The sequence below is a fragment of the Triticum urartu genome, chromosome 4, assembly GCF_003073215.2.
Source record: "Triticum urartu cultivar G1812 chromosome 4, Tu2.1, whole genome shotgun sequence".
Lineage (NCBI taxonomy): Eukaryota > Viridiplantae > Streptophyta > Magnoliopsida > Poales > Poaceae > Triticum > Triticum urartu.
In genome coordinates, this window is record NC_053025.1 from 489,880,378 (window position 1) to 489,894,791 (window position 14,414).

The window sequence follows — 14,414 nt, forward strand, 5'->3', positions numbered from 1 at the left end:
TCCGTCGCCTCCGCCTGCCTGCCGACGGGCCGCTCCGCCGCCGCCCTTCGCATCTCGACCCCGTCCGACAAGTCTCCGCAGTCGCTGACCGCAGTCAAATCCCCCATATGCATCCACGTCTGGCAGGTCTCTGTCCGCCGCCCCCGCAGTCGCCGCACGCAGTCCCTTCGTTCGTCGTCGTCGGTAGTCGGACGACGTTCTTCGTCCAGCCTGCAACAACATCCACGCCCGAGCCTTCCCTTCCCAGTGCTCTTTTAGTCTGGCCCGCAACACATACGCGGCAGCCCTTTTCAGCCCAACTCTTGGCCGAACAGTCCAAGCCCATTTTCCTGGGCTGTGTACGTGAGGAGCTACTCAGGCAGCCGAACGCGAGGCTGATCCAGCGAGAAGCTGGAAGCCAACAAGAATTCGGGAAGCCAGTTAATCGAGAAGCCAGAGGAGATCTGAACGGGGCCTTAATTCCTGCTCATCCTCGAGTAGGTAAATGATAAAAATAGAATTTTTGATGTGAAATGCTACCTAACATGTCTATATATATCATGTAATCTTTGTTTTATGGTATGAATATTTAGATCCGAATGATTCAAAGCAGTAGTCTATAGTTTGACATAAAGACATCAATAGTCAGGTATACTAACAAACAATCATGTCTTTCAAAATAAAAATGCTAAAGAACGTTATCCTTGAAGGAAATATGCCCTAGAGGCAATAATAAAGTTGTTATTTATATTTCCTTATATCATGATAAATATTTATTATTCATGCTATGATTGTATTAACCGGAAACTTAGTACATGTGTGAATACATAGACAAACAGAGTGTCCCTAGTATGCCTCTACTTGAGTAGCTCGTTATCAAAGATGGTTAAGTTTCCTAACCATGGTCATGTGTTGTCATTGGATGAACGGGATCACATCATTAGAGAATGATGTGATGGACAAGACCCATCTGTTAGCTTAGCATTATGATCGCTTAGTTTTATTGCTATTGCTTTCTTCATGACTTATACATATTCCTCTGACTATGATATTATGCAACTCCCGAATACCGGAGGAACACCTTGTGTGCTATCAAACGTCACAACGTAACTGAGTGATTATAAAGATGCTCTAGAGGTGTCTCCGAAGGTGTTTGTTGGGTTGGCATAGACCGAGATTAGGATTTGCCACTCCGTGTATCAGAGAGGTATCTCTGGGCCCTCTCAGTAATGCACATCACTATAAGCCTTGCAAGCAATGTGACTAATGAGTTAGTTGCGGGATGATGCATTACGGAACGAGTAAACAGACTTGCCGGCAACGAGATTGAACTAGGTATGATGATACCGATGATCGAAACTCGGGCAAGTAACATACCAATGACAAAGGGAATGACGTATGTTGTTATGCGGTTTGACCGATAAAGATCTTCGTAGAATATGTAGGGACCAATATGAGCATCCAGGTTCCGCTATTGGTTATTGTCCGGAGATGTTTCTCGGTCATGTCTACATAGTCCTCGAACCCGTAGGGTCCACACGCTTAATGTTCGATGGCGATTTGTATTATGAGTTATGTGTTTTGGTGACCGAAGTTTGTTCGGAGTCCCGGATGAGATCATGGACATGACGAGGAGTCTCGAAATGGTCAAGAGGTAAAGATTCATATATTTGAAGGTTATATACGGACACCGGAATGGTTCTGAAGAGGTTCGGGGATTTTTCGGAGTACCGGGAGGTTACCGGAACCCCCCGGGAAAGTTAATGAGCCTAATGGACCATAGTGGAGAGGAGGAGGCAGCCACAGGAGGTGGCGCCCCCCAAGCCCAATCCGAATTGGACAAGGGGTGGGGGCGCGGCCCCCCTTTCCTTCTCCCTCTCCCCTCTTTCCCCTTTCCCCCTCTCTGTTGGAAGGAAGGGGGGCGAATCCTATTAGGAGTGGAGTCATAGTAAGACTCCCCCCTTGGCACGCCCCTCCTAGGCCGGTCACCTCCTCCCCCTCTCCTTTATATACAGGGCGGGGGCATCCCAAAGGCACAACAGTTGTTCTCCTAGTCGTGTGCGGTGTCCCCTCCACAGTTTACTCCTCCGGTCATAGCGTCGTAGTGCTTAGGCGAAGCCCTGCGCGGATCACATCACCGTCACCGTCACCACATTGTCGTGCTGTCGGAACTCTCCCTCGACCCTCTACTGGATCAAGAGTTCGAGGGACGTCATCGAGCTGAACGTGTGCTGAACACAGAGGTGCCGTACATTCGGTACTTGGATCGGTTGGATCGTGAAGACGTTCGACTACATCAACCGCGTTAACCTAACGCTTCCGCTTTCAGTCTACCAGGAATTTTTTTGAAATTGCATGCTACGTTCCCCAATAGTGGTATCAGAGCCAGGTCTACACGTAGATGATATGCACTAGTAGAACACAAAGAGTTGTGGGCGATAATAGTCATACTGATTATCCCCAACGTCTTACTTTGATTCGGCGGTATTGTTGGATGAACCGGCCTGGACCAACATTACATGACCACGTTCATGAGACCGGTTCTACCGACGTGCTTTGCACACAGGTGGCTGGCGGTGTCTGTTTCTCCAACTTTAGTTGAATCGAGTTTGACTACGGCCGGTCCTTGTTGAAGGTTAAAACAACACACTTGACGAAAAATCGTTGTGGTTTTGATGCGTAGGTAAGAACTGTTCTTGCTAGAAGCCCGTAGCAGCCACGTAAAACTTGCAACAACAAAGTAGAGGACGTCTAACTTGTTTTTGCAGGGCATGTTGTGATGTGATATGGTCAAGACGTGATGAGATATAAATTGTTTTATGAGATGATCATGTTTTGTAAAAGTTATCGGCAACTGGCAGGAGCCTTATTGTTGTCGCTTTATTGTATGAAATGCAATCGCCATGTAATTGCTTTACTTTATCACTAAGCGGTAGCGATAGTCGTAGATGTTGGGGAACGCAGTAATTTCAAAAAAATTCCTACGCACAACAAGGTCATGGTGATGCATAGCAACGAGAGGGGAGATTGTTGTCTATGTACCCTTGTAGACCGTAAGCGGAAGCGTTATGACAACGCGGTTGATGTAGTCATACGTCTTCACGATCGACCGATCCTAGTACTGAAAGTACGGCACCTCTGCAATCTGCACACGTTCGGCTCGGTGACGTCCCACGAACTCACAATCCAGCAGAGTGTCGAGGGAGAGCTTCGTCAGCATGACAGCGTGATGACGATGATGATGATGCTACCAGACAGGGCTTCGCCTAAGCACCGCTACGATATGACGGAGGTGGGTTATGGTGGAGGGGGGCACCGCACACGGCTAAAAGATCAATGATCAACTTGTGTGTCCACGGGGTGCCCCCTCCCCCATATATAAAGGAGTGGAGGAGGGGAGGGGCCGACCCTCTCTATGGCGCGCCCTAGGGGAGTCCTACTCCCACCGAGAGTAGGATTCCCCCCTTCCCTAGTTGGAGTGGGGAGGAAGGGAAGGAGGAGTAGGAGAGAAGGAAAGCCCCCCCCCCAAATCTATTCCAATTCGGCCTCCTGCCCAAGGGAGGTGCACCAGCCCCTTGTGGGTTGGAGTACTTCCTTCTTATGGCCCATAAGGCCCATAACTTCTCCCGGGGGGTTCCGGTAACCTCCGGGTACTCCGGAAAAATGCCCGAACCACTCGGAACCATTTCGATGTCCAAACATAGGCTTCCAATATATCGATCTTTATGTCTCGACCATTTAGACTCCTCATCATGCCCGTGATCACATCCGGGACTCCGAACAACCTTCGGTTCATCAAAACACATAAACTCATAATACCGATCATCACCGAACGTTAAGCATGCGGACCCTACGGGTTCGAGAACTATGTAGACATGATCGAGGCTCACTTCTGGTCAATAACCAATAGCGGAACCTGGATGCTCATATTGGTTCCTACATATTCTACGAAGATCTTTATCGGTCAAACCGCATAACAACATACGTTGTTCCCTTTGTCATCAGTATGTTACTTGCCCGAGATTCGATCGTCGGTATCTCAATACCTAGTTCAATATCGTTACCGACAAGTCTCTTTACTTGTTTCACAATGCATCATCCTGCAACTAACTCATTAGTCACAATGCTTGCAAGGCTTGTAGTGATGTGCATTACCGAGAGGGCCCAGAGATACCTCTCTGATACTCGGAGTGACAAATCCTAATCTCGATCTATGCCAACTCAACAAACACCAATGGAGACAGCTATAGAGCACCTTTATAATCACCCAGTTATGTTGTGACGTTTGGTAGCACACAAAGTGTTCATCCGGTATTTGGGAGTTGCATGATCTCATAGTCACAGAAACATGTATAAGTTATGGAGAAAGCAATAGCAACAAACTAAACGATCATCGTGCTAAGCTAATGGATGGGTCAAGTCAATCACATCATTATCCAATGATGTGATCCCGTTAATCAAATGATAACTCATGTATATGGTTAGGAAACATAACCATCATTGATTCAATGAGCTAGTCAAGTAGAGGCAAACTAGTGACACTCTGTTTGTCTATGTATTCACACGTGTACTAAGTTTCCGGTTAATACAATTCTAGCATGAATAATAAACATTTATCATGATATAAGGAAATAAATAATAACTTTATTATTGCCTCTAGGGCATATTTCCTTCAGTCTCCCACTTGCACTAGAGTCAATAATCTAGTTCACATCGTCATGTGAGTTAACACCAATAGTTCACATCTTTATGTGATTAGTTCACATCTCCATGTGACTAATACCCAAAGGGTTTACTAGAGTCAATAATCTAGTTCACGTCGCTATGTGATTAACACCCAAAGAGTGATCATGTTTTGCTTGTGAGAGAAGTTTAGTCTACGGGTCTGCAACATTCAGATCCATATGTATTTTGCAAATTTCTATGTCTACAATACTCTGCATGGAGCTACTCTATATAATTGCTCCCACTTTTAATATGTATCTGTTGGGGAATGCAATAATTTCAAAAAAATTGCTACGCACACGCAAGATCATGGTGATGCATAGCAACGAGAGGGCAGAGTGTCGTCCACGTACCCTCGTAGACCATAAGCGGAAACGTTATGACAACGCGGTTGATGTAGTCGTATGTCTTCATGATTGACCGATCCTAGTACCGAACGTACGGCACCTCCGCGATCTGCACACGTTCAACTCGGTGACGTCCCACGAACTCACGATCCAGTAGAGCTTCGAGGGAGAGTTCCGTCAGCATGACGGCGTGATGACGGTGTTGATGAAGCTACCGATGCAGGGCTTCGCCTAAGCACCGCTACGATATGACCAAGGTGGATTATGGTGGAGGGGGGGCACCGCACACGGCTAAAAGATCAATGATCAACTTGTGTGTCATGGGGTGTCCCCCTGCCCCCGTATATAAAGGAGCAAGGGGGGAGGCCGGCGGCCCTAGGAGGGCGCGCCAAGAGGAGGAGTCCTCTTCCTAGTGGGAGTAGGACTCCCCTTTCCTAGTCCCACTAGGAGGGGGAAGGAAGGAGTGGGAGAGGGGAAAGGCAAGGGGGGCGCCGCCTGTCGGTGTCAAAACCGGCGGATCTCGGGTAGGGTGTCCCGAACTGTGTGTCTAAGGTCGATGGTAACAGGAGACAGGGGACACAATGTTTACCCAGGTTTGGGCCCTCTTTATGGAGGTAATACCCTACTTCCTGCTTGATTGATCTTGATGAATATGAGTATTACAAGAGTTGATCTACCACGAGATCGTAATGGCTAAACCCTAGAAGTTTAGCCTGTCTGACTATGATTATTAGGAGGAGTCTACGGACCTAGCCCTCCGGTTTATATAGACGGGGAGGGATCTAGGGTTACATAAGGTCGGTTATAGAGAAAGGAATCTTCATATTTGATCGCCAAGCTTGCCTTCCACGCCAAGGAGAGTCCCATCTGGACACGGGTAGAGTCTCCGGTCTTCGTATCTTCACGGCCCATCAGTCCGGCCCATGTCCAATAGGTCGGACGCCCGAGGACCCCTTAATCCCGGACTCCCTCAGTAGCCCCCGAACCAGACTTCAATGACGAGGTGTCCGGCGTGCAGATAGTCTTCGGCATTGCAAGGCGGATTCCTCCTCCGATGACTTCAAAGCGATGCATTCGGCTTTCCATTTAATGCCGTACCCCTCGGCTTTCGCGCCTTCCTGACTTTAGCTTCCACGTGTCGAGTGAATACAAGAGGTTGGGGTATTTTTACATATACCACCATGACCGTACCAGAAAGGTGCCTATTTAAAGAGAATAGATCTCAGATCCGTTCCAAATCTCATGGAAAAATCCTCAGAGCTTGCGGAGCAAAACCACCCCAACATGGCTAGCGCTCCCAGCTCTTCCCCTCGTCCCCACAACTCTGAAAAGGGTGATTGGGAGAGATGTTCTGTATCTCATAGTCAGCTGGTGAAGCTGCAAAAATAGGGCTTTCTTCCTCCCGTGGATTTAGTCCCCGTACGAGCAGGGATGACGTCCTTCAATGGCGGGGCTCAAGCGGAGAACTTCCCCAATTCGTCCATGGGGGAACGAGTATGCTTCATCCCCTTCTTTTGTTAAGAGGTGTCAGATTTCCAATCCATCCCTTCCTCCGAGGACTGCTGGAGTATTACGGCCTCCAACTGCACAGTCTCACTCCCGCCTCCATCCTGCATATTGCGGGTTATGTCGCTCTATGCGAGCTATTCCTGGGCTACGAGGCCCATTTCGATTTATGGAGAAGACTGTTCTGCCTTGTCCCTCATAATCAAGGAGGATCAATATTCGAAGTGGGGGAGCCGGAGTGTGGCGTATCGCCGGAACCAGATACCTGTCCGGCACGCCGAAGAAGGCTTCCGAAGAGTGGCCTTCCGAATAGTTTTATATTGACGACATCGCTCTTCCTGACCAAGTCCGAATGGGCCTCCCCGAATTTTCAAGTGCTCCTTTGAAGAAACGCCATAGCTGGCATCCTCGGAGCCTCGAGGAAGAGGATAGCGCAGAGGTCAGTCAACTGCTGGGAAATATTAAGATGCTCGCCCAGTCCGGATTGTCAATAGTCTAGGTAATGGTGATCTCCATAGTGCGGGGGGGGGGGTCCAACCACTCCAATACAGAGGGCTTCCCATGTGGCACTATAATGGGGAAGACGACGCCTCACGCTACGGTCGGAAGGGCCCAAAGACCCCCGCCGCTCTGGCCAAAATATTGGTCGAACTGTATAAAGGGGAGAAGGAGGAGTTCTCCCGTCTCCAATGTCGAGACGGATTTTCCATGTATAATCCTCCTAGCTGGGTAAGCTTCTAACCCCACCATTTTACTCCTCTCCCTGAATTATTTTTGATGGACAGTATCCAATTCACTCATAACAGGAATGGCGAAAAGCTGTCGAGTGGATCCATAACCCCGCCCCTCAGCCGGAGGGTCACAACCGAGATCTTGACCCCGGAAATGAAGAAGATTCGGACATATTTGTGGAACTTGAGGATGGAATATTCTATCAAACGAGCTATGATGGTACGGAAGTACCCATCATCGCCGATTATCCCAGCCTCCTTCCTGCTTCGCATGTAAGTGATTTAAAAGGCACTTTCTTTGAAAGTGTTTCCTTGCTATGCCTCACCCACCACACTATTTCATGTTCCAAAGGGGAGACACTCGACATCGCAACGTGCACCAGAAGCGTCTCCGAGGAGAGCAGTGCCCTGATACGTCCATTTTGCATCATGCTTTTATATTGATATTTATTGCATTATGGACTGTTATTTCACTTTATGTCACAATACTTATGGCTATTCTCATTTATTTTACAAGGTTTACATAAAGAGGGAGAATGCCGGTAGCTGGAATTCTGTGCTGGAAAAGGAGCAAATATTATAGGCCTATTCTGTGCAACTCCAAAAGTCCTGAAACTCCACGGAACATCTTAAAAGAAATAAAGAAAAATCCACGCAAAAGATGAAGGCCGGGGGGCCCACACCCTGCTCACGAGGGTGGGGGGCGCGCCCCCCTACCTCGTGGGCCCCCTGGTGGCTCTCCGATGACCATCTTCTCCTATATGAGGTCTTTCGATGAGAAAAAAATAAGGAGGAACTTTTCGGGACGAGACTCCGCCGCCACGAGGCGAAACCTTGGCGGATCCAATCTAGAGCTCCGGCAGAGCTATTCTGCCGGGGATACTTCCCTCCCGGAGGGGGAAATCATCACCATCGTCATCACCAACGCTCCTCTCATCGGGAGAGGGCAATCTCCATCAACATCTTCACCAGCACCATCTCATCTCCAAACCCTAGTTCATCTCTTGTATCCAATTCTTGTCTCAAAGTCCGGGATTGGTGCTAGTAGGTTGCTAGTAGTGTTGATTACTCCTTGTAGTTGATGCTAGTTGGTTCAATTGGTGGAAGATCATATGTTCAGATCCTATATGCATATTATTACCCATCTGATTATGAACATGAATATGCTTTGTGAGTAATTACGTTCGTTCCTGAGGACAAGGGAGAAGTCTTGCTATGAGTAGTCATGTGAATTTGGTATTCGTTTGATATTTTGATAAGATGTATGTTGTCTAGCCTCTAGTGGTGTTATGTGAACGTCGACTACATAACACTTCACCATTATTTGGGCCTAGAGGAAGGCATTGGGAAGTAATAAGTATATGATGGGTTGCTAGAGTGACAGAAGCTTAAACCCTAGTTTATGCGTTGCTTCGTAAGGGGCTGATTTGGATCCATATGTTTCAGGCTATGGTTAGGTTTACCTTAATACTTTTGTTGTAGTTTGCGGATGCTTGCAATAGAGGTTAATCATAAGTGGGATGCTTGTTCAAGTAAGAACAACACCCAAGCACCAGTCCACCCACATATCAAATTATCAAACTATCGAACGCGAATCATATGAACTTGATGAAAACTAGTTTAACGATATTCCCATGTGTCCTCGGGAGCGCTTTTCCTATTATAAGATTTTGTTCCGGCTTGTCCTTTGCTACAAAAAGGATTGGGCCACCTTGCTGCACTTTATTTACTTTTGTTACTTGTTGCTCGTTACAATTTATCCTATCACAAAACTATATGTTACCACTTATTTCAGTACTTGCAGAGAATACCTTGCTGAAAACCGCTTATCATTTCCTTCTGCTCCTCGTTGGGTTTGACACTCTTACTTATCGAAAGGACTACGATAGATCCCCTATACTTGTGGGTCATTAAGACTCTTTTCTGGCGCCGTTGCCGGGGAGTGTAGCGCCTTTGGTAGGTGGAATTTGGTAAGGAAAAATTTATATAGTGTGCTGAAATTTACCATCACTTGTTACTATGGAAAGTAATACTCTGAGGGGCTTGTTCGGGGTATCTTCACCCTGTCCAGTAGAGCAAAGAGTTGCTCCTCAACCTACTGAACCTATTGAAAATGAAACTCCTTTTGAATTTCCTGTGGCTATGATGGAAGAACTGCTAGCTAATCCTTTTATAGGAGATGGAACAAAGCATCCTGATGAGCACTTAATATATGTGGATGAAGTTTGTGGATTATTTAAGCTTGCAGGTATACCCGATGATGTTGCTAAGAAGAAGGTCTTCCCTTTATCTTTGAAGGGAGACGCATTGGTATGGTATAGGCAATGTGATGATATGAGATCATGGGACTATAAAAGATTGAAGCTGGAATTTCATCAAAAGTATTACCCTATGCATCTTGTTCATCGTGATCGCAATTATATATATAATTTCTGGCCTCGCGAAGGAGAAAGCATCGCTCAAGCTTGGGGGAGGCTTAAATCAATGTTATATTCATGCCCCAATCATGAGCTCCAGAGAGAAATAATTATGCAAAGTTTTTATGCTCGGCTTTCTGAAAACAATCACAACATGCTCGATACTTCTTGTGCTGGCTCTTTTATGATGAAGACTATTGAATTCAGATGGAATTTATTGGATATAATTAAACGCAACTCTGAAGATTGGGACCTCGACGAAGGTAAGGAGTCAGGTATGACACCTAAGTTTGATTGTGTTAAATCTTTTATGGATACCGATATTTTCCGTAAGTTTAGCACTAAATATGGACTTGACTCTGAGATAGTAGCTTCTTTCTGTGAATCTTTTGCTACTTATGTTGATCTCCCTAAGGAGAAGTGGTTTAAATATCATCCTCCCATAGAAGTAAAAGTAGCTGCACCTATTAAAGTTGAAGAAAAGATTGTCACTTATAATGATCCTATTGTTCCTACTTCTTATGTTGAGAAACCACCTTTCCCTGTTAGAGTAAAGGATCATGCTAAAGCTTCAACTGTTGTTCGTAAAAGCAATATTAAAACTTATACACCTCCTGAGCAAGTTAAAGTAGAACCTAATATTGCTGTTGTTAAAGATCTCTTATCTGATAATATTGATGGGCATGTTATTCAGTTCGAAGGTGAAACTGCTAGAATTGCTAAACCTTGTGCTAAAGATAAACATAGACCTGTGGTAGGCGTGCCTGTTATTTCTGTTAAAATAGGAGATCACTGTTATCATGGCTTATGTGATATGGGTGCTAGTGCTAGTGTTATACCTCATGACTTATACAAAGAAATTAAGAATGAAATTGCACCTGTTGAGTTAGAAGATATTGATGTTACTATTAAACTTGCCAATAGAGATACTATTGCACCAATTGGAATTGTTAGAGATGTTGAAGTCTTGTGTGGGAAAACTAAATATCCTGCTGATTTTCTTGTTCTTACTTCTCCGCAAGATAGCTTTTGTCCAATTATATTTGGTAGACCCTTCTTAAATACTGTCAATGCTACCATAGACTGCACTAAGAATATTGTTACTGTTGGTTTGGATGATATGGTTCATGAGTTTAATTTCTCTAAATTTAGTAAACAACATCGTGAGGAAGAATTGCCTAGTAAGGATGAAATTATTGGTCTTGCTTCTATTGCCGTACCTCCTAGTGATCCTTTAGAACACTATTTGCTAGACCATGAAAATGATATGTTCATGAATGAAAGAAGGGAAATAGATGAAGTATTCTTTAAACAGGAACCTGTTCTGTAACACAATAATTTGCCTGTTGAAATCCTAGGGGATCCTCCTCCACCCAAGGGTGATCCCGTGTTTGAGCTTAAACATTTGCCTGATAATTTTAAATATGCTTATCTTGATGAAAAGAAGATATATCATGTTATTATTAGTGCTAACCTTTCAGAGCATGAAGAAGAAAGATTATTGAAAACTCTGAAGAAGCATCGTGCTGCTATTGGATATACTCTTGGTGATCTTAAGGGCATTAGTCCCACTCTATGTCAACATAAAATAAATTTGGAAGCAGATGCCAAACCAGTTCGTTATCCTCAACGACGTCTGAATCCTAAAATGAAAGAAGTGGTAAGAAAAGAAATACTAAAGCTTCTGGAGGCATGTATAATCTATCCCGTTGCTCATAGTGAGTGGGTAAGTCCTGTCCATTGTGTCCCTAAGAAGGGAGGTATTACTGTTGTTCCTAATGATAAAGCTGAATTGATTCCACAAAGAATTATCACACGTTATAGGTTGGTAATTGATTTCCGTAAATTAAATAAAGCTACTAAGAAAGATCATTACCCCTTACCTTTTATTGATCAAATGCTAGAAAGATTATGCGAACACACACACTATTGCTTTCTAGATGGTTATTCTGGTTTCTCTCAAATACCTGTGTCGGCTAGAGATCAATCAAAGACTACTTTTACATGCCCTTTTGGTACTTTTGCTTATAGACATATGCCTTTTGGTTTATGTAATGCACCTGCTACCTTTCAAAGATGCATGATGGCTATATTCTCTGACTTTTGTGAAAAGATTTGTGAGGTTTTCATGGGCGACTCTTCCGTCTATGGTTCCTCTTTTGATGATTGCTTGAGCAATCTTGATCGAGTTTTGTAGAGATGTGAAGAAACTAATCTTGTCTTGAATTGGGAAAAGTGCCACTTTATGGTTAATGAAGGTATTGTCTTGGGGCACAAAGTTTCTAAAAGAGGTATTGAAGTTGATAAAGCCAAGGTTGATGCTATTGAAAAGATGCCATGTCCCAAGGACATCAAAGGTATAAGAAGTTTCCTTGGTCACACCGGATTTTACAGGAGGTTCATTAAGGACTTCTCAAAAATTTCTCGGCCTCTGACTAATTTATTGCAAAAAGATATACCATTTGTCTTTGATGATGATTGTGTAGAAGCATTTGAAATACTTAAGAAAGCATTAGTCTCTGCACCTGTTGTTCAGCCACCTGATTGGAATTTACCCTTTGAAATTATGTGTGATGCTAGTGATTATGCTGTAGGTGCTGTTCTAGGGAAAAGAGTTGATAAGAAATTAAATGTTATTCATTATGCTAGTAAGACTCTAGACAATGCTCAAAGAAATTATGCTACTACTGAAAAAGAGCTTTTAGCAGTTGTATTTGCTTGTGATAAGTTCAGATCTTATATTGTTGATTCTAAAGTAACTATTCAAACTGATCATGCTGCTATTAAATATCTTATGGAAAAGAAAGATGCTAAACCTAGACTTATTAGATGGGTTCTCTTGCTACAAGAATTTGATTTGCATATTGTTGATAGAAAGGGAGCTGAGAACCCCGTTGCAGACAACCTGTCAAGGTTAGAAAATATTCTTGATGACCCACTACCTATTAATGATGACTTTCCTGATGAACAATTAAATGTTATAAGTACTTCTCGTAGTACTCCATGGTATGCTGATTATGCTAATTATATTGTTGCTAAGTTTATACCACCTAGTTTCACATACCAGCAAAAGAAAAAGTATTTCTATGACTTGAGACATTACTTTTGGGATGACCCACATCTTTATAAAGGAGTAGATGGTGTTATTAGGCGTTGTGTACCTGAGCATGAACAGGAACAGATCATACGCAAGTGTCATTCCGAGTCTTATGGAGGACACCACGCTGGAGATAGAACTGCACATAAGGTATTGCAATCTGGTTTTTATTGGCCTACTCTCTTCAAGGATGCCCGTAAGTTTGTCTTGTCTTGTGATGAATGTCAAAGAATTGGTAATATTAGTAGACGTCAAGAAATGCCTATGAATTATTCACTTGTTATTGAACCGTTTGATGTTTGGGGCTTTGATTATATGGGACCTTTTCCTGCCTCTAATGGATACACACATATTTTAGTTGTTGTTGATTACATTACTAAGTGGGTAGAAGCTATTCCAACTAGTAGTGCTGATCATAACACTTCTATTAAAATGCTTAAGGAAGTTATTTTTCCGAGGTTTGGAGTCCCTAGATATTTAATGACTGATGGTGGTTCACACTTTATTCATGGTGCCTTCCGTAAAATGCTTGCTAAATATGATGTTAATCATAGAAGTGCATCCCCTTATCACCCACAGTCTAGTGGTCAAGTAGAGTTGAGCAATAGAGAGCTCAAATTAATTTTGCAAAAGACTGTTAATAGGTCTAGAAAGAATTGGTCTAAGAAACTTGATGATGCATTATGGGCTTATAGAACTGCATACAAAAACCCTATGGGTATGTCTCCGTATAAAATGGTCTATGGAAAAGCCTGTCACTTACCTCTCGAACTAGAACATAAGGCATATTGGGCTATTAAAGAGCTTAACTATGATTTTAAACTTGCCGATGAAAAGAGGTTATTTGATATTAGCTCACTTGATGAATGGAGAGTCCAAGCTTATGAAAATGCCAAGTTGTTTAAAGAAAAAGTTAAAAGATGGCATCACAAAAGGATACAAAAGCGTGAGTTTAATGTTGGTGATTATGTATTGCTATACAACTCTCGTTTAAGATTTTTTGCAGGAAAACTTCTCTCTAAATGGGAAGGCCCCTATGTTATCGAAGAGGTCTATCGTTCTGGTGCCATAAAAATCAACAACTTCGAGGGCACAAATCCGAAGGTGGTAAATGGTTAAAGAATTAAACATTATATCTCAGGTAATCCCATAAATGTTGAAACCAATATTATTGAAACCATAACCCCGGAGGAATACATAAGGGATACTTTCCGGAATGTTTCAGACTCCGAAAAGGAATAGGTATGTGGTACGGTAAGTAAACCGACTCCAAAACAATTTTTAAGGCAATATTTCTCCGTTTTGGAATATTTAGAAAAATAGAAAAATAAGTAGCAGTCCGGGAAGGACACGAGGGCCCCACGAGGGTGGTGGGCGCGCCCCCCTACCTCGTGAGCACCTCGTGTGCCTTCCGGACTCCGTTTTCTTGCACGATACGTATTTTGGTCGGTAAAAATTTATTATATAACCTCCCGAAGGTTTTGACTCCCGTATCACGCAAAAATCCTCTGTTTTCATTTTGAGCTATCCCATTGCAGATTAAATTAACATGTCTTCCTAGGATTCAGAAGGAGAAAGCTATGTGGATGATTACTTAGCAAATCCCAAGGTT